Below are 24,904 nucleotides of genomic sequence, written 5' to 3' on the forward strand. Positions count from 1 at the left end.
CTGTCTTACCTCTAATTCTTTCAATTATAACCCTACCGTACACTTTTCCTGGTATACTCAGTAAGCTTATTCCTCTATAATTTTTACAGTCTCTTTTGTCCCCTTTCCCTTTATATAAAGGGACTATACATGCTCTCTGCCAATCCCTAGGTACCTTCCCCTCTTTCATACATTTATTAAACAAAAGTACCAACCACTCCAACACTATATCCCCCCCTGCTTTTAACATTTCTGTCATGATCCCATCAGTTCCAGCTGCTTTACCCCCTTTCATTTTACGTAATGCCTCACGTACCTCCCCCACACTTACATTCTGCTCTTCTTCACTCCTAAAAGATGGTATACCTCCCTGACCAGTGCATGAAATTACTGCCTCTGTTTCTTCCTTAACATTTAAAAGTTCCTCAAAATATTCTCGCCATCTACCCAATACCTCCATCTCCCCATCTACTAACTCCCCTACTCTGTTTTTAACTGACAAATCCATATTTTCCCTAGGCTTTCTTAACTTGTTTAACTCACTCCAAAATTTTTTCTTATTTTCATTAAAATTTCTTGACAGTGCCTCTCCCACTCTATCATCTGCTCTCCTTTTGCACACTCTCACCACTTTAGTGATTGCAGGTGCAATCACTAAAAAGGCTGTGATAATATGAAATGTTCCGATTGTATGCTTGGAAGTGACAGCGGTGGCTGGCTGGCTTGTAAACACTGGCCAGAAGTGGACGCGTCTCAGACGGAACGAATAGTGTTGGTCGAGTTTTTTAGCGCTAATCGAGGCAAAATTTTTGTGATAAAATGTATCGCTAGTCAGATGTATCGTTAGTCGATGCCATCGCTGGTCGAGGGTCCACTGTAGTTGTATAATGTACAGGCATACCTCACTATGCCTGTGTCAAGTGAATACTGTCTTAAAGTGAATCACACCCCAGTGGAAATAAGTCACTTTGTTTGACTTTTGGGTCATCCTGGTGGGTAATCTACACATATGATGCTATATAACTGTATTTATGTGTACTGTACCTGAATAACCTTACTATTCACTTGCCGATGCACATAACAGCCTAAAAACATGTTAATAGTATCATTTATCAAGTGTGCAATAGCACTAGGCCTAACAAACAATGAAAACTAAAAATAATAAATAAAACAATTTCAGTAGTAGGTTGGTAGACAGCAACCACCCAGGGAAGTACTACCGTCCTGCCAGATGACTGTGAAACAAAAACCTGTAACTGTTTTGCATGATGGTAGGATTGCTGGTTTCTTTTTCTGTCTCATAAACACGCTAAGATAACAGGGATATCTTGCTACTCCTACTTACACTTTGGTCACACTTCACAGACACGCACATGCATATATATATATACATACATCTAGGTTTTTCTCCTTTTTCTAAATAGCTCTTGTTCTTTTTTATTTCTTCTATTGTCCATGGGGAAGTGGAAAAGAATCTTTCCTCCGTAAGCCATGCGTGTCGTATGAGGCGACTAAAATGCCGGGAGCAATGGGCTAGTAACCCCTTCTCCTGTATACAATTACTAAAAAAGAGAAGAAGAAAAACTTTATAAAACTGGGTTGCTTAAATGTGCGTGGATGTAGTGCGGATGACAAGAAACAGATGATTGCTGATGTTATGAATGAAAAGAAGTTGGATGTCCTGGCCCTAAGCGAAACAAAGCTGAAGGGGGTAGGAGAGTTTCAGTGGGGGGAAATAAATGGGATTAAATCTGGAGTATCTGAGAGAGTTAGAGCAAAGGAAGGGGTAGCAGTAATGTTAAATGATCAGTTATGGAAGGAGAAAAGAGAATATGAATGTGTAAATTCAAGAATTATGTGGATTAAAGTAAAGGTTGGATGCGAGAAGTGGGTCATAATAAGCGTGTATGCACCTGGAGAAGAGAGGAATGCAGAGGAGAGAGAGAGATTTTGGGAGATGTTAAGTGAATGTATAGGAGCCTTTGAACCAAGTGAGAGAGTAATTGTGGTAGGGAACTTGAATGCTAAAGTAGGAGAAACTTTTAGAGAGGGTGTGGTAGGTAAGTTTGGGGTGCCAGGTGTAAATGATAATGGGAGCCCTTTGATTGAACTTTGTATAGAAAGGGATTTAGTTATAGGTAATACATATTTTAAGAAAAAGAGGATAAATAAGTATACACGATATGATGTAGGGCGAAATGACAGTAGTTTGTTGGATTATGTATTGGTAGATAAAAGACTGTTGAGTAGACTTCAGGATGTACATGTTTATAGAGGGGCCACAGATATATCAGATCACTTTCTAGTTGTAGCTACACTGAGAGTAAAAGGTAGATGGGATACAAGGAGAATAGAAGCATCAGGGAAGAGAGAGGTGAAGGTTTATAAACTAAAAGAGGAGGCAGTTAGGGTAAGATATAAACAGCTATTGGAGGATAGATGGGCTAATGAGAGCATAGGCAATGGGGTCGAAGAGGTATGGGGTAGGTTTAAAAATGTAGTGTTAGAGTGTTCAGCAGAAGTTTGTGGTTACAGGAAAGTGGGTGCAGGAGGGAAGAGGAGCGATTGGTGGAATGATGATGTAAAGAGAGTAGTAAGGGAGAAAAAGTTAGCATATGAGAAGTTTTTACAAAGTAGAAGTGATGCAAGGAGGGAAGAGTATATGGAGAAAAAGAGAGAAGTTAAGAGAGTGGTGAAGCAATGTAAAAAGAGAGCAAATGAGAGAGTGGGTGAGATGTTATCAACAAATTTTGTTGAAAATAAGAAAAAGTTTTGGAGTGAGATTAACAAGTTAAGAAAGCCTAGAGAACAAATGGATTTGTCAGTTAAAAATAGGAGAGGAGAGTTATTAAATGGAGAGGTAGAGGTATTGGGAAGATGGAAGGAATATTTTGAGGAATTGTTAAATGTTGATGAAGATAGGGAAGCTGTGATTTCGTGTATAGGGCAAGGAGGAATAACATCTTGTAGGAGTGAGGAAGAGCCAGTTGTGAGTGTGGGGGAAGTTCGTGAGGCAGTAGGTAAAATGAAAGGGGGTAAGGCAGCCGGGATTGATGGGATAAAGATAGAAATGTTAAAAGCAGGTGGGGATATAGTTTTGGAGTGGTTGGTGCAATTATTTAATAAATGTATGGAAGAGGGTAAGGTACCTAGGGATTGGCAGAGAGCATGCATAGTTCCTTTGTATAAAGGCAAAGGGGATAAAAGAGAGTGCAAAAATTATAGGGGGATAAGTCTGTTGAGTGTACCTGGTAAAGTGTATGGTAGAGTTATAATTGAAAGAATTAAGAGTAAGACGGAGAATAGGATAGCAGATGAACAAGGAGGCTTTAGGAAAGGTAGGGGGTGTGTGGACCAGGTGTTTACAGTGAAACATATAAGTGAACAGTATTTAGATAAGGCTAAAGAGGTCTTTGTGGCATTTATGGATTTGGAAAAGGCGTATGACAGGGTGGATAGGGGGGCAATGTGGCAGATGTTGCAAGTGTATGGTGTAGGAGGTAGGTTACTGAAAGCAGTGAAGAGTTTTTACGAGGATAGTGAGGCTCAAGTTAGAGTATGTAGGAAAGAGGGAAATTTTTTCCCAGTAAAAGTAGGCCTTAGACAAGGATGTGTGATGTCACCGTGGTTGTTTAATATATTTATAGATGGGGTTGTAAGAGAAGTAAATGCGAGGGTCTTGGCAAGAGGCGTGGAGTTAAAAGATAAAGAATCACACACAAAGTGGGAGTTGTCACAGCTGCTCTTTGCCGATGACACTGTGCTCTTGGGAGATTCTGAAGAGAAGTTGCAGAGATTGGTGGATGAATTTGGTAGGGTGTGCAAAAGAAGAAAATTAAAGGTGAATACAGGAAAGAGTAAGGTTATGAGGATAACAAAAAGATTAGGTGATGAAAGATTGAATATCAGATTGGAGGGAGAGAGTATGGAGGAGGTGAACGTATTCAGATATTTGGGAGTGGACGTGTCAGCGGATGGGTCTATGAAAGATGAGGTGAATCATAGAATTGATGAGGGAAAAAGAGTGAGTGGTGCACTTAGGAGTCTGTGGAGACAAAGAACTTTGTCCTTGGAGGCAAAGAGGGGAATGTATGAGAGTATAGTTTTACCAACGCTCTTATATGGGTGTGAAGCGTGGGTGATGAATGTTGCAGCGAGGAGAAGGCTGGAGGCAGTGGAGATGTCATGTCTGAGGGCAATGTGTGGTGTGAATATAATGCAGAGAATTCGTAGTTTGGAAGTTAGGAGGAGGTGCGGGATTACCAAAACTGTTGTCCAGAGGGCTGAGGAAGGGTTGTTGAGGTGGTTCGGACATGTAGAGAGAATGGAGCGAAACAGAATGACTTCAAGAGTGTATCAGTCTGTAGTGGAAGGAAGGCGGGGTAGGGGTCGGCCTAGGAAGGGTTGGAGGGAGGGGGTAAAGGAGGTTTTGTGTGCGAGGGGCTTGGACTTCCAGCAGGCATGCGTGAGCGTGTTTGATAGGAGTGAATGGAGACAAATGGTTTTTAATACTTGACGTGCTGTTGGAGTGTGAGCAAAGTAACATTTATGAAGGGATTCAGGGAAACCGGCAGGCCGGACTTGAGTCCTGGAGATGGGAAGTACAGTGCCTGCACTCTGAAGGAGGGGTGTTAATGTTGCAGTTTAAAAACTGTAGTGTAAAGCACCCTTCTGGCAAGACAGTGATGGAGTGAATGATGGTGAAAGTTTTTCTTTTTCGGGCCACCCTGCCTTGGTGGGAATCGGCCGGTGTGATAATAAAAAAAAAATAATAATTTCAGTATTGCCTAAAACCATGTTAAGAACAAGGCAAATGCCAAAAATAATAAACATGAATGTAGGGTTACATTTGTTGGGGCCCGAAAATTGCAAACAACTTTTTTTTTTAGGTCTTCAAATTGTATAAAAATGAAAATGATAATGAAATTGTAATTGGTTGTCATGATGTATTATGTTTAATGTATTGTTTAAGGCTACAAATATTAAATAAATAATATTTCTTACCTTAAGTTGTGATTGCTCGTGTTTGTTGATAATTCTGAAGAGAGGAGAGAGATGCTGTGACTACTGGGTTGAGGTGGATAGTTAAGGCTCGGACACTGAAGTCGATGGTTGTATTGGAGTATTGAGAAATTCTGTAATGCATATTTTGTCTCTTACTGTGCAACATATTTTACAGATGATGGTAAGGAATCAGCTGCTCTAGAACCTGTTTCAGAGCAGTGCTTTTAGATTGGTCAGGGTCCTCTTTAGTGAAAAAGTCTACGGCTTTACTAATATGTAATATGGACCTGCTCACATAACCATTGTAATGTTAACTGTTTTTCTTCCTCATCTTCCTCTGTTATCTGCCTCCCTTGTATCTGTGTATTGAGCTCTGCCAACATTTCCTCTGGACTCCTGTCTTCATCATCATCTTCTAAGAGCTCATAAACATCTTCCTGCATATCTTCAAAGCCATCACCTGGTAATCTTGCCAGCTGAACTATTTTGCTCACCTGACTCAAGTGAGAGAAAAACCAGTGAAAGAATTTACCAAATTAGGCTATAACTTTCCTCAGCCTGCGTTTGTTGTTGATTGGGGCACTTCATTTTATGCCCTTCTGACATAGTTGCTGACATCTGCAATGTTTAATGTATGCAAAAAGTTTGGTACTGCAAGGTCAGAGTAAGTGTCCATTGATGTAACGAGTTTCTGCATCACGTTTCACATGTAGTTACACTTGAATAATAATAAAATAATATCTTTTATTTCTACAAGTACATGTACACGTACAAGGTATACAGGCCTAGTTGACATCAGTGACATAATAGTATATAGAAAGCCACTTGTTATGCAGAGCATTTCCAGCAAATTAGGTAAATTTTGTCCCAGGATGCGATCCACACCAGACTAACACCCAAGTACTCATTTTATACTGATGGGTGAACATGGACAGCAGGTGTCTTATGGAAACACATCCTAACGTTCTCTATACCGGGGATTCGAACTCCTGACCTCAGTGTGTGAGCTGAATGCGCTAGTGTTCGAGCTACAGGACACCATGACCTAATAATTTCATGATCCAGTGGTTGTGTTAAAGATGCTGTATTTGATGGTAAACCACAACTTTTATAGGTGGATGCACATCCAACAAAGCTTCTGGTTAGGAATGAGAATTATCAAGAGTGAAGAGAACCTTGAATGCAAAATTCTTGCTGTGCAGGTAAAACATGACTTCAGGAATTAAGTGATATTCAACCAGTCAATATATAGTTCCTCTGTCATTGATGTTGACTGGTTTGACCTCCAAAGAACTGGTAAGGTGCTTTTATCTACACCTTTCATAACACACACAGTCATGGAGTGTCTTACACTTAAAATCATCTGATGCATTACTGCAAAAGAGCAAGTTGATGTGATCCTTGGCTGCCTTGAATCCCAGTCCACTTTTCTCTTCTTGACTGATTTAAGTTGTTGTTGGTATCTTCTTCCACTACACTTTAAACACTTGCTATGGCTCGTAGCCACCCTCAGAAATAAGTTCTTGTAATTCAGCAGGGAAATTTAATGTAGCTGTTTGGTCAGCTGAATTACTTTTACCAGAAAACTTAATACATGTATTATGTAACCTGTTATGCAACTTGAACTTGTGAAACCAACTTGTGCAAAACAAACACTCTTGTTCATGCCTTCCTTCTGTATCACACACTGTTTTATAGTACTCTAAGGCTCTTTTTCCTTATCAAGATGAAATTAAGTGATGCATCTTTCTTCTTGGTGGTTTTGTTCAATCCACTCAGTAACTTTTCTGTCTTATTGACCAGTTGATGTCACAACCTGGATTACTTATTGCACAAGCCGGTATATTTACCTCAATCCTTTTAATTGAATGAACTGATGCTTCATTGAGACCATAAACTCTTACCGTCTCCACCACACCTGCACCATTTCTATGTGTATCTAATATCTCAATTTTCTTCACAACACCAAGACTTCAACACTTAAACTTTGTCTTGCCACTTGCAGCATCACTCACATTCCTCTTGGCTGCCATGGTTACTATAAAGACAAACTGTGATGATGAAAAGATAAAAAATCGATTAACAAATACTACATGGAGCACCGAGACATGAGAGGTGGAATGGGGGGAAGTGGGGGAGACTACTAGGCCTATAGCCTATCCCCTTCTGACCCACAGGCTGGCTACCAATGAGACAGAGGGAAAAACTCCTGCAGTCCATCTCCACAATGCTCCAAATTTTCCTCCCTGAAGTTACACCATCATAAAAAGAAAATGCCACAAGTTTTCAACTGTCATATATCGGAAACATTGTAGATGATCGCTTCTTAACCCTTAAATGGTCCAAACGTATACAGTGGACCCCCGGTTCACGATATTAATCCATTCCTGAGAGCTCATCGTAAACCAAAATTATCGGAAAGCGAATCAATTTTCCCCATAAGAAATAATGGAAATCAAATTAATCCGTGCAAGACACCCAAAAGGATGAAAAAAAGACTTTTACCACGTGATATATTAAGTTTAATGCAATATAATAATTACAGTAGCAATAATAACAATAGAATAATCACAAAAGAATAATTGACACTTACCTTTAATGAAGATCTGGTGATGATTGATGGGATGGGATGGGAGGAGGGGAGAGTGTCGAAGTTTTTAATGTTTAGAAGGGGAATCCCCCTCCATTAGGACTTGAGGTAGCAAGTCCTTTTCCGGGGTTACTTCCCTTCTTCTTTTAATGCCACTAGGACCAGCTTGAGAGTCACTGGACTTCTGTCACACAACATATCTGTCCATAGAGGCCTGTACCTCTCGTTCCTTTATGACTTCCCTAAAGTGGTTCACATCATTGTCAGTGTACAGGTTGCCAACATGGCTTGCAGTAGCTGTGTCAGGGTGATTTTCATCAAAAAAGGTTTGCACTTCAAGCCACTTTGCACACAATTCCTTAATTTCAATAGCCATTAGCACCCTTGGTCTCAATGGGTTGGCGCTAGAAGCTTTCTTGGGGCCCATGGTGACTTATTTTGCAGAAAAAAACACCAAAAACAGTGATAATATGGATAATATAGAATGTACCGAATGTATCCTTAGATGCGCTCACACTGGCTGGCTTGTAAACACTGGACACGTCTCGTACGAATCGTATGGCATACCGGGTTTTGTAACGGGAACCGAGGCAAATTTTTTTGCAATATAATGCTTCGGATACTGGATTTATCGGATACCGATGTCTTCGCGAACCGGGGGTCCACTGTATATATGTTTTTTCAACATCTGAAAGTATGTAAAAAATGTAGATCTTCTTTTTTGTTTTACATTTGAAAACGTGTAAAAAACTTTTATCTACATTTTTTTTTGTTATTTTCAAAATATGTAAAAAAAGTAGATCTACTTTTGTAGCACTACGAATTTGAACGTTGATCTGTTTGGACCGTTTAAGGGTTAATTGACAGTCTACTGTATGTATATTTTACTAAACTGTTTCCTCAAATATTACAAACAGTTTTTCTTTTAATAATACAGTGGACCCTCAACCAGCGATATTAATCCGTTCCTGAGAGCTCATCGTTAGTCAAAATTATCGTTAGTCATGTTAATTTTCCCCATAAGAAATAATGGAAATCAAACTAATCCGTGCAAGACACCCAAAAGTATTGAAAAAAAAAAAAATTTTACCACATGAAATATTAATTTTAATACACATAAACTGAAGATTACATGCACAGTTACATGACACTTACCTTTATTGAAGATCTGGTGATGATTGATGGGATGGGAGGAGGGGAGAGGTGTTAGTGTTTAGAAGGGGAATCCCCTTCCATTAGCACTTGAGGCAGCAAGTCTTTTTCTGGGGTTACTTCCCTTGTTCTTTTAATGCCACTAGGACCAGCTTCAGAGTCACTGGACTTCTGTCGCACAACATATCTGTCCATAGATACCTGTACCTCTCGTTCCTTTATGACTTTCCTAAAGTGGTTCACAACATTGTCAGTGTACAGGTTGCCAACACGGCTTGCAGTAGCTGTGTCAGGGTGATTTTCATCAAAAAAGGTTTGCACTTCAAGCCACTTTGCACACATTTCCTTTATCTTAGAAGTAGGCAACTTCTTCAATTTCTCTCTCCCCTCCTCCGAAGCAGTTTCCTCAGGTCTGCCCTCTTGCTGTTCAAGATGATCTAGCAGCTCATCAGTGGTTAGTTCTTCACTGTCCTCCACCACCAACTCTTCCACATCCTCCCCACTAACCTCCAGCCCCAAGGACTTCCCCAATGCCACAATGGATTCCTCAACTGGCATAGGATTCTCAGGGTTAGCCTCAAACCCTTCAAAATCCCTTTTGTCTACACATTCTGGCCACAGTTTTTTCCAAGCAGAGTTCAATGTCCTCTTAGTCACTTCCTCCCAAGCCTTACCTATAATGTTTACACAATTGAGGATGGTAAAATGATCTTTCCAAAACTCTCTTAGAGTCAGTTGAGTTTCTGAGGTCACTACAAAGCACCTTTCAAACATAGCTTTTGTGTACAGTTTCTTGAAGTTGGAAATAACCTGCTGGTCCATGGGCTGCAGGTGAGGAGTGGTATTAGGAGGCAAAAACTTCACCTTAATGAGGCTCATGTCCCTAGAAAGTCGCTCTGCCACATCTGTAGGATGACCAGGGGCATTGTCTAATACCAGGAGGCACTTAAGGTCTAATTTCTTTTCAATTAGGTAATTTTTCACATTGGGGGCAAATGCATGGTGTAACCAGTCATAGAAAAAGTCCCTAGTGACCCATGCCTTACTGTTTGCCCTGCACAGCACACACAAATTTGCCTTGAGGACATTGTTTTTCCTGAACACTCTGGGGGTTTCAGAGTGATACACCAATAAAGGCTTCACTTTGCAATCACCACTAGCATTGGCACACATCAACAGAGTAAGCCTGTTTTTCATAGGCTTATGTCCTGGGAGTGCCTTTTCCTCCTGAGTAATGTATGTCCTGCTTGGCATTTTCTTCCAAAACAGGCCTGTTTCATCACAATTAAACACTTGTTCAGGTTTCAGTCCTTCACTGTCTATGTACTCCTTGAAGTCTTGCACATATTTTTCAGCCGATTTGTGGTCCGAACTGGCAGCCTCACCATGCCTTATCACACTATGAATGCCACTATGCTTCTTAAATCTCTCAAACCAACCTTTGCTGGCCTTAAATTCACTCACATCACTAGTTGCTGGCATTTTTTTAATTAAATCGTCATGCAACTTCCTAGCCTTTTCACATATGATCGCTTGAGAGATGCTGTCTCCTGCTATCTGTTTCTCGTTTATCCACACCAATAACAGTCTCTCAACATCTTCTATCACTTGCGATCTCAGTTTCGAAAACATAGTTGCACCTTTGGCAAGAACAGCTTCCTCGATTGCTGTTTTCTTGCCCACAATAGTAGCGATGGTTGATTGGGGTTTATTATACAACCTGAGCAGCTCAGACACACACACTCCACTTTCATACTTAGCAATGATCTCTTTCTTCATCTCCATAGTAATTCTCACCCTTTTTGCTGTAGGGTTGGCACTAGAAGCTTTCTTGGGGCCCATGGTGACTTATTTTGCAGGTGCAATCACTACAAAGGCTGTGATAATATGAAATGTTCCAGTTGTATGTTTGGAAGCGACCGCGGTGGCTGGCTGGCTTGTAAACACTGGCACCAAGAGACAAGTGAGGCGCACTCAGGCCAAAGTGGACGCGTATGGTACGGAACGAATAGCACTGGTCAGGTTTTTAAGCGCTAGTCGAGGCAAAATTTTTTCGTTAAAATGTATCGCTAGTCAGATTTATCGTTAATCGATGCCATCGCTGGTTGAGGGTCCACTGTAATTTTATGTGGTCCCATATACAATTTATAAATTTATTTTTTTAATGTTTTTTAAATTTAAGTATTAAATTTTGTAAATTTCCTTTTCGACATATTAGTTTTTCTAAAAAAAAATTTATGTCAAGGTTCTTCCATGTTTGGTCGTGCTCTTACAATTGGAAGAGTTGAGACATCACTAAACAATAGCAAGAGTAATGAGGCCATGAAAGAAGGAATGAGGAAAGGCAAGATGAAGGGAGGAAGTCTTCAAGATGAGGGAGATGAGAGAGAATATTCAAGAACAATCAAAGAAAGCTTAGGTGTTGGAGACTTCCTTAACTTCACACTGGAGGAATCAGGTTTGTTCTTAACTGCACACTGGAGGAACCAAGTTTGTTCTTAACTGCACACTGGAGGAACCAGGTTGGTTCTTAACTCCACACTGGAGGAACCAGGTTTGTTCTTAACTCCACACTGGAGGAACCAGGTTGGTTCTTAACTCCACACTAGAGGAACCAGGTTTGTTCTTAACTCTGCACTGGAGGAACCAGGTTGGTTCTTAACTCCACACTGGAGGAGCCAGGTTTGCTCTTAACTCCATACTGGAGGAACCAGGTTTGTTCTTAACCTTTTGACTGTTTCGGCCATATATACATGTATACGTCTTACCAGCCAGTGTTTCAGACGTATATATACTCAAAAATTCTAGCGGCTTCAAATCAAACGGGAGAAAGCTGGTAGGCCCACGTGTGAGAGAATGGGTCTGTGTGGTCAGTGTATAAAAAAAGTCCTGCAGCACGCAGTGCATAACAAGAAAAAAAAACTGTGTTTAGATTAAAACACCGACTTTGAGGTGTATTTTTGTATAATATTTATGTATGTATTCTTGTTTTCTTGGTCTCATTTTGATAGAATGGAAAACATATTACAGACATAGAGATGATTTTGATTAATTTCTCGATGAAAACGACCTTGAAATTGAGCTCAAAGTAGCAGAAATGTTCGATTTTTGCAAATGTTCAAGAGCAAACCAATCACACCACACGTCCAATACACGCCAACTGGTGAGTCTAATATTCTTTTACAAGTGCGCTGATATTATTTATACCATTTTTACAATAATGCAGTAGTCTGCATAACAGTAAATCTTCTATTTTTTGTGTGAATAAAAAATCAAAATAGGAAGCAAGAGTAATATAAGAGGGGCCTGGAGATGTGACTGATGAACAGAGAAAATGTTATTTTAGTGCCAGGAATGTCTGCATTGTTTATTCTGGACCCTATTTTGAAATTGGCATCTTTTTTAATTTGCATGAAATTGGCCAAATTACCAATTTCTGACCACTTTATTGGGTAGCTGAAATCGGTAAATGCGAGGTTTCTTGTATTCAATCGATAGAACAAATGGAGTTGTAAAGAAATAGCTATGAGTTTTGCCGACTGGAACAATGGAATTGGCTGAAAATAAGGCTCAAAGTCGGTGAAATCGCCAATGCGTAACTATCACCAAGATCGCTAACTTTGCGAGAGCGTAATTCCGTAAGTTTTCCATCAAATATCATACTTTTGGTGTCATTAACGTCGGGAAAAGATTCTCTATCATTTCATGAGATAAAATAATTTTTTTTTTCGAAAATTTTGTGACAGAATGACAGTTTCAGAAATGGGCTTGCAACAGTCAAAGAGTTAACTCCACACTGGAGGAATCATGTTGGTTCTTAACTCCACAATGGAGGAACCATGTTGATTCTTAACCCTTTCAGGGTTTCGGCCGTACTAGTACGGCTTACGCCCCAGGGTTTTTGATGTACAAGTATGCCTAAATTCTAGCGCCCTCAAATCTAGTGAGAGAAAGCTGGTAGGCCTACATATGAAAGAATGGGTCTATGTGGTCATTGTGCGCAGTATAAAACAATTTCTGCAGCACACAGTGTGTAATGAGAAAAAAAAAACTTTGGCCGTGTTTTTGGATTAAAACAGCGACTTTGCACTGTATTTTTGTATGGTATTTATTGTTGTATTCTAGTTTTCCTGGTCTCATTTTATAGAATGGAAGACATTACAGAAATTGAGATGATTTTGAATGGTTTCACAATGAAAAGTACCTTGAAATTGAGCTCAAATTAGCAGAAATGTTCGATTTTTACCAAAGTTCAAAAGTAAACAAATCATGCCAAGAGTCCAAAACACATCAACTAGTGAGTCTAATATTCTTTCACAAGTGCGCTGATATTATTTATACCATTTCTACACTAATGCAGTAGTCTGCATAACAGTAAATCTTCTATTTTTTTGTAAGAATAAAAATTCAAAGTGGAAAGCCAAAGAAATATAAGAGGGGCCTGGGGATGTGACTAACGAAGAGAGAACTTGTTATTTTAGTGCCAGGAATGTCTTTCTTGTATATTCTGGACCCTATTCAGAAATTGACATTTTTTGAAATTTGTGTGAAATTGGCAAAATTGCTAAATTCTGACCACTTTATTGGATAGTTGAAATCGGTAAATGGGTGGTTTCTTGTACTCATTCGATAGAAAAAAATGGAATTCTAGCGAAATAGTTATGATTTTTGACGACTAGTAAACTGGAATTGGCCAAAAATAGGGCTCAAAGTGGGCAAAATCTCTGATGCGCAAACATCATCAAGACCACTAACTTCGCAAGAGCATAATTCTGTAAGTTTTCCATCAAATTTCATACTTTTGGTGTTATTATGATCGGGAAAAAATTCTCTATCTTTTCATAAGAAAAAATCATTTTTTTTTTTAAATTTGGGACCCTGAGAACAAGTCTCTGAGAGGGCCTGGGGACCCTGAAAGGGTTAACTCCACGGTGGAGGAACCATGTTAGTTCTTAACTCCACACTGGAGGAACCAGGTTGGTTCTTAACATCACACTGGAGGAACCAGGTTGGTTCTTACCTCCACATTGGAGGAACCAGGTTGGTTAACTCCACAGTGGAGGAACCAGGTTGGTTCTTAACATCACACTGGAGGAACCAGGTTGGTTCTTACCTCCACATTGGAGGAACCAGGTTGGTTAACTCCACAGTGGAGGAACCAGGTTGGTTCTTAACTCCATGCTAGAGGAACCAGGTTGGTTCTTAACTCCACACTTGAGGAACCTGGTTGGTTCTTAACTCCACGCTGGAGGAACCAGGTTGGTTCTTAACTCCATGCTAGAGGAACCAGGTTGGTTCTTAACTCCATGCTGGAGGAACCAGGTTGGTTCTTAACTCCACGCTGGAGAAACCAGGTTGGTTCTTAACTCCATGCTAGAGGAACCAGGTTGGTTCTTAACTCCATGCTAGAGGAACCAGGTTGGTTCTTAACTCCATGCTAGAGGAACCAGGTTGGTTCTTAACTCCACACTGGAGAAACCAGGTTGGTTCTTAACTCCACACTTGAGGAACCTGGTTGGTTCTTAACTCCACGCTGGAGGAACCAGGTTGGATCTTAACTCCACGCTGGAGGAACCAGGTTGGTTCTTAACTCCATGCTAGAGGAACCAGGTTGGTTCTTAACTCCATGCTGGAGGAACCAGGTTGGTTCTTAACTCCACACTGGAGGAACCAGGTTGGTTCTTAACTCCATGCTGGAGGAACCAGGTTGGTTCTTAACTCCACGCTGGAGGAACCAGGTTGGTTCTTAACTCCACACTGGAGGAACCAGGTTGGTTCTTAACTCCACGCTGGAGGAACCAGGTTGGTTCTTAACTCCACACTGGAGGAACCTGGTTGGTTCTTAACTCCACACTGGAGGAACCAGGTTGGTTCTTAACTCCACACTGGAGGAACCTGGTTGGTTCTTAACTCCACACTGGAGAAACCTGGTTGGTTCTTAACTCCATGCTAGAGGAACCAGGTTGGTTCTTAACTCCATGCTAGAGGAACCAGGATGGTTCTTAACATCACTCTGGAGGAACCAGGTTGGTTCTTAACTCCACACTGGAGAAACCTGGTTGGTTCTTAACTCCATGCTAGAGGAACCAGGTTGGTTCTTAACTCCACACTTGAGGAACCTGGTTGGTTCTTAACTCCACGCTGGAGGAACCAGGTTTGATCTTAACTCCACGCTGGAGGAACCAGGTTGGTTCTTAACTCCATGCTAGAGGAACCAGGTTGGTTCTTAACTCCATGCTGGAGGAACCAGGTTGGTTCTTAACTCCACACTGGAGGAACCAGGTTGGTTCTTAACTCCACGCTGGAGGAACCAGGTTGGTTCTTAACTCCACGCTGGAGGAACCAGGTTGGTTCTTAACTCCACACTGGAGGAACCAGGTTGGTTCTTAACTCCACGCTGGAGGAACCAGGTTGGTTCTTAACTCCACGCTGGAGGAACCAGGTTGGTTCTTAACTCCACACTGGAGGAACCTGGTTGGTTCTTAACTCCACACTGGAGGAACCAGGTTGGTTCTTAACTCCACACTGGAGGAACCTGGTTGGTTCTTAACTCCACACTGGAGAAACCTGGTTGGTTCTTAACTCCACACTGGAGAAACCTGGTTGGTTCTTAACTCCATGCTAGAGGAACCAGGTTGGTTCTTAACTCCATGCTAGAGGAACCAGGATGGTTCTTAACATCACTCTGGAGGAACCAGGTTGGTTCTTAACTCCACACTGGAGAAACCTGGTTGGTTCTTAACTCCATGCTAGAGGAACCAGGATGGTTCTTAACATCACTCTGGAGGAACCAGGTTGGTTCTTAACTCCACACTGGAGGAACCTGGTTGGTTCTTAACTCCATGCTGGAGGAACCAGGATGGTTCTTAACATCACTCTGGAGGAACCAGGTTGGTTCTTAACTCCACACTGGAGAAACCTGGTTGGTTCTTAACTCCACACTGGAGGAACCTGGTTGGTTCTTAACTCCATGCTAGAGGAACCAGGTTGGTTCTTAACTCCACACTGGAGAAACCAGGTTGGTTCTTAACATCACTCTGGAGGAACCAAGTTGGTTCTTAACTCCACGCTGGAGGAACCAGGTTGGTTCTTAACTCCACACTGGAGAAACCAGGTTGGTTCTTAACTCCACACTGGAGAAACCAGGTTGGTTCTTAACTCCATGCTAGAGGAACCAGGTTGGTTCTTAACTCCACACTGGAGAAACCAGGTTGGTTCTTAACTCCACGCTAGAGGAACCAGGTTGGTTCTTAACTCCACGCTGGAGGAACCAGGTTGGTTCTTAACTCCACACTGGAGAAACCAGGTTGGTTCTTAACTCCACGCTAGAGGAACCAGGTTGGTTCTTAACTCCACACTGGAGAAACCAGGTTGGTTCTTAACTCCACACTGGAGAAACCAGGTTGGTTCTTAACATCACTCTGGAGGAACCAAGTTGGTTCTTAACTCCACAGTGGAGGAACCAGGTTGGTTCTTAACTCCACACTGGAGAAACCAGGTTGGTTCTTAACATCACTCTGGAGGAACCAAGTTGGTTCTTAACTCCACAGTGGAGGAACCAGGTTGGTTCTTAACATCACTCTGGAGGAACCAAGTTGGTTCTTAACTCCACAGTGGAGGAACCAGGTTGGTTCTTAACTCCACACTGGAGGAACCAGGTTGGTTCTTAACTCCACACTGGAGAAACCAGGTTGGTTCTTAACATCACTCTGGAGGAACCAAGTTGGTTCTTAACTCCACAGTGGAGGAACCAGGTTGGTTCTTAACTCCATGCTAGAGGAACCAGGTTGGTTCTTAACTCCACAATGGAGGAACCAGGTTGGTTCTTAACTCCATGCTAGAGGAACCAGGTTGGTTCTTAACTCCACAATGGAGGAACCAGGTTGGTTCTTAACTTCACACTGGAGGAACCAGGTTGGTTCTTAACTCCATGATGGAGGAACCAGGTTGGTTCTTAACTCCACGCTGGAGGGACCAGGTTGGTTCATAACTCCATGCTAGAGGAACCAGGTTGGTTCTTAACTCCACGCTGAAGGAACCAGGTTGGTTCTTAACTCCACGCTGAAGGAACCAGGTTGGTTCTTAACTCCATGCTGAAGGAACCAGGTTGGTTCTTAACTCCACGCTGAAGGAAACAGGTTGGTTCTTAACTCCACACTGGAGGAATCAGGTTGGTTCTTAACTCCACAATGGAGGAACCAGGTTGGTTCTTAACTCCACGCTGAAGGAACCAGGTTGGTTCTTAACTCCACAATGGAGGAACCAGATTGGCTCTTAACTCCACGCTGGAGGAACCAGGTTGGTTCTTAACTCCACAATGGAGGAACCAGGTTGGTTCTTAACTCCACAATGGAGGAACCAGGTTGGTTCTTAACTCCACGCTGAAGGAACCAGGTTGGTTCTTAACTCCGCGCTGGAGGAACCAGGTTGGTTCTTAACTCCACGCTGAAGGAACCAGGTTGGTTCTTAACTCCACGCTGGAGGAATCAGGTTGGTTCTTAACTCCATGCTGGAGGAACCAGATTGGTTCTTAACTCCACAATGGAGGAACCAGGTTGGTTCTTAACTCCACAATGGAGGAACCAGGTTGGTTCTTAACTCCACAATGGAGGAACCAAGTTGGTTCTTAACTCCACAATGGAGGAACCAGGTTGGTTCTTAACTCCACAATGGAGGAACCAGGTTGGTTCTTAACTCCACAATGGAGGAACCAGGTTGGTTCTTAACTCCACGATGGAGGAACCTGGTTGGTTCTTAACTCCACAATGGAGGAACCTGGTTGGTTCTTAACTCCACAATGGAGGAACCAGGTTGGTTCTTAACTCCACAATGGAGGAACCTGGTTGGTTCTTAACTCCACAATGGAGGAACCAGGTTGGTTCTTAACTCCACAATGGAGGAACCAGGTTGGTTCTTAACTCCACAATGGAGGAACCAGGTTGGTTCTTAACTCCACAATGGAGGAACCAGGTTGGTTCTTAAGATGCTAAAGTTTAAAATCATGTCTTTTTTTTTTAATCAGAAACTGCAAATGGCAGATATCTTTTCCTAGAAATAGATTCACTTACATTTATTTACTTCTGTACAGGCCTAATTTATTTACTTCAGTATAGGCCTAATTTATGAGCACTAAAATGATGGTATATAATACGTAGAACGAATTTGTTCCCATAAGGAATATTGTGAATTAGATTAGCCCATTTCAGACCTCCAAACATACACGTACAAACGCACTTACATAAATACACTTAAATAATTGGTCGCATTGGGAGCTGATCGTAAAGCGGGGGTCCACTGTATTGTTTGAACGAGTGAATTGTGCAAAAGTTAAGGCCTTTCCTGGCCTCATCTTTGTGCCCCTCCTGTCCTCTGATTTTACTTGATCCATGGTAGTGCAGCACAAAACGGGAAATATTCTTTTTTCAAAATGCCGGCTGTATGTTACTGAGGCAGTATTATGTAAATGTGAAAAACAATAAAGTTTTCTTTTTTTTCAACAGATCGGCCGTATCCCACTGAGGTAGTGTGATCTAAAAAGAAAAATGAAAGTTTCTCTTTTTAAATTTAGTAACTTATACAGAAAGGGTTACTGACCCTTTGCTTCCGGTAATTTAGCTGTCTCTTATAACACACATAGCTTACGGAGGAAGAACTCTTTTCCACTTTCCCATTTATTCAACAGCTATCTTGAAACATGTTGACAGACAAAACAGCAACTACCCTGGGAGGTGTTGCTGTCCTGCCCTGTGAGTGAGAAATGGAAATCTCTTTAAGTATTTTACATACTGGAAGAAGTACTGGTTCCTTTCTTTTCTGTTTTGTGAGAACATAAAATGAAGGGTAAATTTTGCTATTATGACTTCTTCAACCAGTACACACTACACACATGCAATTATATAACTAGTTAATGGCCACAGTTCGACCAAAACATTGTCATAAGTTTCTCCTCTGTGTTGGTTATTTGAGTAGTATTCCGTTTTTTTCTTTGTGCATGTATGTGTTTATTCACATTCATCTAATTTCTTAATAATTCTTGCCTTTGTAGTGTTTCCTGCACTTTCATGTGGAAACAAGTTAGAATCCTTTCCCAGTAATCAGTTCATGTTGTGGAATGTCACTAAAGTGTGGGCAGCAAGGGGATAGTAATGTCTTCTTCTCTATCTATTACGTACTAAAATGACAAAGAGGGAAATTTGAAAGGGCTAAAATATGTTCAGAAAAATGCAGAGCATAGATATTGGTTAGAAATTTATATACATTCATTACTATTTTTCAGAGTGGCTTAAGAAGATTTTTGGAAGTCTTCAATACCGCATAGTTTTGATAAATGTGAGAGATTTTGTGCGGTGTAATATTACAGCATATACACCAGTGGAAGTTGTGCTTGATAACACTTCCTGTGCCTTCCTTGCTATCCCTGACCAGAATGTGCGTATTGGTCATGTTGCCCTACACCACAAGAGTAAGTCATGCCTTGAATTCTAATTTAAATGCTTTCTTCAATACGTAATTACACTAGCCTATACACTTTAACTCTATCTCATTCAGACACTAAATTGGTTGTATGGAGATAACTTTGATGTACCCAGGATATTCTCTTCTGGAACAACTATTTTAATTAACTGGATGACTGAAGAAAGTCATTAATGGCCACATGTTGATGTCTTCTCCATGGGATGTGGAACGGAATTTTTCCTCCATAAGTCATGTGTGTCGTAAGAGCCGACTAAAATGCCGGAAACAAAGGGCTAGTTACCCCTTCTCCTGTGTAAATTAGTAAATTTAAAAAGAAAAATTTAAGTTTTTCTTTTTAAACCTTTCATTTTTTTTTAAAGTCACCCTGCCACGATGGGATACGGCTGGTTCGTTGAAAAAAAAATGTTGATGTCTGTCTCTCAAGTAAGATGTCATATATGAGAGAGCATGTCCTGTTAATCCATGATGCTCTGATTTGAGTTGCAGAAGTTGTATTGAAGACTTATTTTAAGTCAAAAAAGACGTCTAAATGGATATTTAATATTTTCAAAAGAGGAACAAATTAAGCCCATCATTTATATTATTGCATCATCAGTACTCCATCCCAGCCTGAAGACAAACTAACATGAGTTAAGGATTGTGTTTGTTTATGAAACTGCATATTTGTTTATTTATATTTTTGCAAGGATTTTAGACAATAAAGGCAAGTTAGAATTTGGTCCATAATTATTGACTGCTGTTGGGTCACCACTTTTGTAGACTGGCTTAATTCTTGCTTCTTAACCCTTAAACTGTCCAAGCAGATCTACGTTCACATGCGTAGTGCTCCAAAAGTAGATCTACTTTTTTTTTACATATTTTCAAATCTTTCTTTCTTCTTTCAACACACCGGCTGTATCCCACTAAGGCGGGGTGGCCCAAAAAGAAAAACAAAAGTTTCTCCATTCAAATTTAGTAATATATACAGGAGAAGGGGTTACTAGCCCCTTGCTCCCGGCATTTTAGTCGCCTCTTACAACACGCATGGCTTACGGAGGAAGAATTCTGTTCCACTTCCCCATGGAGGTAAGAGGAAATGAACAAGAACAAGAACTAGAAAGAAAATATAAGAAAACCCAGAGGGGTGTGTGTATATATATGCTTGTACATGTGTGTGTAGTGTGACCTAAGTGCAAGTAGAAGTAGCAAGACATACCTGAAATCTTGCATGTTTATGAGACAGACAAAAGACACCAGCAATCCTACCATCATGTAAAACAATTACAGGTTTTCGTTGTACACTCACTTGGCAGGACGGTAGTACCTCCCTGGGCGGTTGCTGTCTACCAACCTACTACCTAGGATATTTTCAAATAAAAAAATAAAAAAAAGTAGATAAAAGTTTTTTTACATGTTTTCAAATGTAAAAAAAAAAACATCTACTTTTTCTACATACTTTCTAATGTTGAAAAATGTATAAATACGTTTGGACCGTTTACGGGTTAAAGTATGTGAAGGAAAGTTTGGCTTCACTTGATTTATTGAACAATGTAATAACAAATGAGAAGCTTTCTTGTATGTATATTTTTTTTTATTGACACATCGGCTGTTTCCCACTAAGGCAGGGTGGCCCGAAAAAAAAAACTTTCATCATCATTCAGTACATCAGTGTCTTGCCAGAGGCGTGCTTACACTACAGTTATAAAACTGCCTGCACTCCTTCAGAGTGCAGGCACTGTACTTGAGTCCGGCCTGCTGGTTTCTCTGAATTCCTTCATAAATGTTACTTTGCTCACATTCCAACAGCACTGTTACGTTGGTTTGTCCCTTATTACTTTGATTGTAAGGTTCTCACTACATGTTCTAGTGTGGGGTAGCTTTTACTTAATGGCCTTATTTGTCTAGGGGTAATACTTACATCATGGCTGATCATCTTGAGTGTCTCTGATACCTTTTCACCAGCCCTCTTCACAGGTTATGTAAACTACTACTATAAAAATATAACTGTATTCTCAATAGATATGTACAGAATATACAATCACAGCCTCCATTTTCAAAACAAATCTACACACTCCATCCTGTGCTCCACATGGTGTGTTCCAACACTCTTCCTTCTCTCTCCTTGACATAACTCTGGGCTAACCAGTGTTTTGACACACTTTAGTCACCCTGGGTATGGTGGCCAAAACTTAAATTATAAAAACTCACCCCTGGAGCACACATGATGCCCCAAAAGATAGGAGAAGGACCCAGAGATCCTGCCAGGTTGAAGGTCAGCCACAGAGAGAGAGAGTCAGAGAGAGGGAGAGAGAGAGAAGCCTACCTAAGCTCCTCCCACCAAAACAAAAGACTGTTGCCAAGCACACTTCTCCAGTTACCACAATTCTACCACACCTTAATTTTACTTTTACAAAAAGAAATACAACTTTATAAACTACTTATTTAAATTGTGTGTTTATGTGTCTATAGTATAACCTATTATATTGAGAAAAATAGGTTTGACCCAGCTGCCTCTCAGTCATAAGGTTGATCAGTCCTTCTGACATTTAGAGCAAAGTCCCCATCAATTCAATATAATTAGGTATTCCAGAGTAACTGTTACTTATAAATACATGTTGGGTCCTATAGCCCCATAACACCCCCACCTCCAGACGAAGTCTCACAAAAGCTAGCCGTGTCCCTCAGGATACGGCTAGTAAAAAGTATATTGCTTAAGTCTGAAGGCGGTAAACAAGACTATTAGAAATGCTACATATTTCCTAGCACCATAACTACTCTTCACTTTACTGTTATTTACAACAGATTGCAGAATTTTATAAAAAAGCATTTTAACCATACCCAGATACTCAAGGGTGTAACTATTTACAATTTTAGTGACTTTTAAACAATACACATTACAATGCAAAATTTGCACACAATGCCCACTGTGAAAGCCCGCACCAACAGGCCTGTGCCTCTGCTACGGTAATCCAGCAAGCAACTGGTACTCCAGGGTGGCATCTTCCTGATCAGGAGACGAGAGTAGAGCCAAACCCAGAGCAGTCAGGTGTACACCAGGCAGGAACTTCACAAAACATGTCAAGGTGTCTCTCACTTGGTGGCCGAACCAAACAGTGAGACTTCCAGTCAACACTCACGATCCTTAACATGGTCAGGCACTTAAGCCCATCTTCCGAGGTCCCACTCCACACAGATCCTCCAAACTTATGAAGAGGAGGCTGACATAGAATATGGATAGCAAATATGGAGGGTTCGATTCAGAGTAGAAACATTGGACGTGGTTGTCTACATCAGTAAAATGGGTACTGGGTGTTAACTGGTGTGGGTCGCAGACACTGCTAAGGACCGTCGGGCCGCCGTTTTCCAGATAAACTCCAGATAGAGCACACCAAGACACAACATCACGTACCTTCCTGAACGTCTCATGTTACCGAAGGTTGTCAACCACTGCCTCAACTCACATTTACGTACACCCTGACCCTCGTCACACTTTTGGCTCTGACTCGACCCCTTCACAGTCAGATGGCTGGTAGAGAGTACTCAGGCTCGCTGAGAGTTCACCACTGCAAAAACAAGGTCAGCACAAGACAAACACTATGTACAAAGTACGCACCATGCATCTACATGAAACATCTAGAGAGAGCATCAGCAACCACATTCTCTGAGCCTTTTATATATTTGACTTCCAAATTAAAAGGCTGTAGGAACAAAGCCCATTTTAAGAGTCTGATTTTAGTCACTATACACAGGAACAGGATGAAGAGATCCTGAGACATGTACAAATGCTGAATAGCCAGCCCCAAAATGAAAATTTTCTTTCCTGTGGTAAAATGTTGACATTTAAACTTAGAAGGTTGTTCATAGACAGTAACAGTTCTGCAACCTCTCGCAGTGCAACAACAAACACCAAAGACATCTCTTTGCACCCAGGTTGGATACATCAAGTTTACACAAACACCATCACGTTCCATCTCACACACAAATTTTAAACACACAATGAACACAATTTGCATTACACACATTAAAATGGTGCTTGAACACAGACCATGGAAATCACATCTTCCATGTTTTAGCTTATTTAAAATGTTTGCATCTTTTAGTGCATAAGTATCAATCTTTCTAATTCTGTAAACCTTAGTTGTTAAACGTACTCTGTGGTAGTCAGTGTTTATGCCCAGGGTGCCATCTAATTTGGGAACCATGAAGCATGGGAATGCCCACTGACTCTCACTAAGCACTACAAACTGGTGTTGGAAGAATTTCACTCCTTCCTCCATCTCCAATTTTTCATACAGATTTTTCCCACACAAAAATTGTTGAATTGGCTCAGTTTCCTTAACAATTTCCTCATGGAGTTTCAACTTTTCCCCCTTACTGACATCTCAAACTTTTATAAAGTTCCAAGGTGGCTGAGCCAACTCTCCAACATTTTTCTCATTAAAACCAAGCATGCATTTCCCAAAATCTTTTACACACATGTTATTTCTTAAATACGCTTTTGGTATTAAATACAGATTATTGTTTTGCAGCCCTTTACATTCCATTAAAACATTGGTCTCTCTGAATTTTTGACATAACTTCCAACCCTTTAACCGGTTACTGTGTACACTATACTCATTCTTTTCTAGCTTGGGGGTGTGGGTTTTATATCTAACCCCTGGGAACTTCCCCCACAACATGTTCAGCTCACAGCAACTTGCCATTCAGATTTTTACATGAATTGGCTCCAGTATCAGCACTTCCTCTCCAGCCTCCAGAGTATCATGGTCCACATTATGGTCCCACATCATCATCCTGGTCTGGTTGATGGGCACGTTCACTGGTACCATCCACCTCATACGAGTCAAACAGTGTCTGAAACTGAGAAAAAGCTCCGAGGGGGGGAGCATCACCATCCTCCCCAAGCCAATAGCTCAGAGATTCCAGAGTGCTTCCCCACTCAGCAAATACAAAGAAAGGGATCCTCTCATCCCAGTTGTTAGTATTGTCTATACCATAGGCTTGCATCATTGTCTTGAGAGTTTGATGTAATTTCTCTATTTCCCCTTGAGATGGAGAGTGATACACAGTTGAACACTGAGGCTCTACTTTTAGTCCCTTCAAAATATTTCTAAAAGACTTTGAGGTAAAGTTAGGCCCTTGGTCTTTTTGCACTGCTTGCGGAAAACCAACATGAAAAAAGAACTTCATCAAAGCCCTTAAGACTACACGAGCCGTTATCTTATGCAGAGGGGCTGCTTCAAGGTACCTGGTAGTGGAGCAAATATTTGTGAGTAAATAATCATTTCCCAGTTTGATCCTTGGGAATGGACCAAGTACATCTACTACCAGCTTGCTGAAGGGTTCACCTGGTGCTGAAATAGACTGAAAGGGAACAGGTTTAATACTTCGACTAGGTTTCCCTATAAACTGAGAGACATGATAGGTCTCAATATACTTTCTGACAGTCTCCCACAGCTGAGACCAGAAGAAATGCCTGGAAACCTTGGACATCACCATCTGGGGACAAAACCCTTGTTCTCCTTCCATTGATACTGCAAATAGAGGTGAATTCTTTGTAAGAGTTTCCTCCCTGAAATGAAAACACTTATTTAACTGTAACATCTTTTCCTCAGCAACAGCGACATTTTCCTGCACAGAAATTAATTGCACCCTAGTAGGTGCAGCCTCTCTCACGCTATTTAACTGATCCATTCTCCAATCATGCTCAGCTCTGGCTGGATC

At 41.0% G+C, this 24,904-nt stretch overlaps 1 protein-coding gene across 1 annotated transcript in view; it reads left to right on the plus strand.

Moving 5' to 3' along the window:
• Nucleotides 1-18,998: 18,998 nt before the first annotated feature.
• The window catches only part of LOC138851661 (nuclear valosin-containing protein-like), a 51,649-nt gene continuing 45,743 nt past the window's right edge, over nucleotides 18,999-24,904 (plus strand). Inside the window, exon 1 of the mRNA XM_070081013.1 lies at nucleotides 18,999-19,187. The gene's annotated coding sequence lies outside the window, so the exon portion shown is untranslated. The remainder of the gene's footprint in view (nucleotides 19,188-24,904) is intronic.

This window comes from Cherax quadricarinatus, unplaced genomic scaffold (assembly GCF_038502225.1).
Source record: "Cherax quadricarinatus isolate ZL_2023a unplaced genomic scaffold, ASM3850222v1 Contig1456, whole genome shotgun sequence".
NCBI classification, from domain to species: domain Eukaryota; kingdom Metazoa; phylum Arthropoda; class Malacostraca; order Decapoda; family Parastacidae; genus Cherax; species Cherax quadricarinatus.